This window comes from Gavialis gangeticus, unplaced genomic scaffold (assembly GCF_001723915.1).
Source record: "Gavialis gangeticus isolate Ggan-Ray unplaced genomic scaffold, GavGan_comp1, whole genome shotgun sequence".
In the NCBI taxonomy this organism is placed as follows: Eukaryota; Metazoa; Chordata; order Crocodylia; family Gavialidae; genus Gavialis; species Gavialis gangeticus.
The window spans coordinates 14388761-14391034 of record NW_017728991.1 but is presented as its reverse complement, the minus strand read 5'-3'; the positions used below and the strand labels follow the sequence as shown (position 1 = coordinate 14391034).

Below are 2274 nucleotides of genomic sequence, written 5' to 3'. Positions count from 1 at the left end.
CTAGAGGTACAGCCTCTGACTTGGAAGTTGCTGGAAATGAAATGCTGGAGGATGCAAGTGAGAAATGACCAGGGTTTTTCCTACCCAGCTCACTCTCCCCTTCAACAGCCACTGTGACGCAGGACACTGGGCCAGATGGACCTACGGCTTGACCCAGTAAATGGCAGCTCTTCTGTTGTAAACCCACCCTTTCCTAGGATCAGTCAGTGTCCTATGGCAGTTTTTTTGCATTCCACCCCTTGCTCCCATCCAGTGCTAGTAATGAAGCCCTTAATTGTCTTTAAACAGTGTTAAACCTTGGGGGACACAGGCAAGGCTTGATAATCTACCTCTGCTAGTAAACTCTCTCCCCTTTCTCTTGCCAAAACCAATTCAGCTTTGATCTCAGATACTCCTGGATGTAGTCTGTGAGGGGAAAGACCTGGCTAGAAAAATTAGAGGGCACTTGCTTTCTAGCAGTGCTTTGTTTCTCCCTGTTTCTGTGCCGCCTGTCTTGTACTGCTCTATGTAGCTCTTATCCTGCTCTCATCACTGTGGTCTCGAGTGCCTTCCAGCTGGGCATTAGCCGATGTGACTAACATCTGTCACAGGGGGTTTGTTCTCTTATCTTCTTCCCATTGGGACTGGATTGGACAGTGAACATTCTCCGCGGATCAGACTTCAGGCCAAATCCTTTGCTGGTGGAAATCAGCTTTTCAGCCAGTTGACACCAGAAGAAAATTTGGCTCTGTGAAGATCACGTGAGCCCTGTTCTCCCTCAAGTTGCTCTGCATAGACTGGGATTTAATCTCTAAAGCATGAACAGTTAAATGCACTAGTGCAATGCAATGTTGCACTCCCACTAATGTGATGTTAAGGTTGGGAAATTCATCATTCAGAAGTCTAGGATTCCAAAATTATCAGCAATATCAATTTTCCCATTTTGTTTTGCAAGCAGCACTTTGCCTATTTGTTTTCCCTTTTTAAAATGTAAATCTTTAATGTAGCATTTGGTTTTGCTTGTATGCACTAGATGATCCCAAACCAGGGGTTGCCAACCAATATAAAGGGGGTGTAAACATCCTATAATGATAAATGGGAAGGGGGATGTGGCTAGATGGGGGAAGGGGTCCTGGGAGAGAGTAGGGGATTCTGGTATGAAAAGGTTGTAAACTGCTGCTATACATTGCATGTACAGTACACCGGATATGCAGTTTCAGTGGATTATATTCTTTGAACTGACCCCCGCATGGATCCTATTTGGACTGCAAACACCACAGGTTGGCTAAGTCCAATGAAGCAACCCTATCTTCATTAAAATTAAAGAAGTAATGAGGCTGTGTTTCATTTCTAGAAATGATTTTGTTTACAAAGATTGGGGCAGGGGGTGGAGGGAGGCAAAGGTTTTGATTTGCTTTGACTCCTTTAAAAAAAAAACAAACAAAAAAAAGTTTCCTAGAATAAGAAAGCAAGCAAAGGCTCCCAAAGAAGACCACCCAGCAGCATGAATTAACCCAGTGTCGGCAGGAGGTGGCTGTGCAACTAAATACAGTGAAATAATGTAAATGTGGATAAAATGTTGGGTTTTTTTCTTGATTTTGTTTTTTCCCTCTAGGGTTATTTGGCTCTACATTATGGCCCAATCTCGCCAATGCTGTCATGCTGCAGCATCCTCAAAGATCTGCGTTAGTGATGCCAAGACATATCAGCTTTGGACTTTTGCTAAACTGCCCCTGGTTCCTGCCTGTTAGGTTTTCTGAACAGTGACGCAGCCCACCGTTTGCTATAACACTTGGTTCCAGTGCTGGGTAAGGAAGGAGCGAGTCTGTTTGTTTCTCTGGGCATTGGGTGGATTGGCTCTGATCTTTACATGCCCCAGTAACTGTTTTCTCCTTGTGGCCTAATGCAAGATAACTAGTGTTAAGTTCTGAAATCGTTCAAGGGTCACCGGAGCTAGCTGCTGTCTCTCTGGCTGTTGCAAAGGGCAACACTTCCTCGGGAACACGGCCGTTTCAGTTCTCGGTGTCCGGGCGTCGTTTAGACTAGGAAGAGTTAACTGCCTGAGTCAGGGTCATTATGTAAGCTGCAATCTCTCTCCCTTTCTCTTTCAAAATGCCAGGTGTCGCTTTCAAGACTCAGTGATGATCTCTGTGTTTTCCTTATGGGTTTTAATGAGAATAGAGTACCGTCTTTATGAACTGGTGCATGCCTGTGAGAAATGTAAATGGGGAGCAGGCGTGTGCGCCAGAGCAGCTGAGCTCCTAATCTAAACATGAAGGCACTTGTACAAGCACA

General features: G+C 44.9%; 1 long non-coding RNA gene across 2 annotated transcripts in view; it reads left to right on the top strand.

The window, feature by feature from the left end:
- Positions 1-2248, top strand: part of LOC109297815 — a 10286-nt gene extending 8038 nt beyond the window's left edge. For both annotated transcript variants that reach the window (XR_002097429.1, XR_002097428.1), the window contains one exon: positions 1595-2248. This is a non-coding gene — a long non-coding RNA (uncharacterized LOC109297815). The remainder of the gene's footprint in view (positions 1-1594) is intronic.
- The last annotated feature ends 26 nt before the right edge of the window (positions 2249-2274 follow it).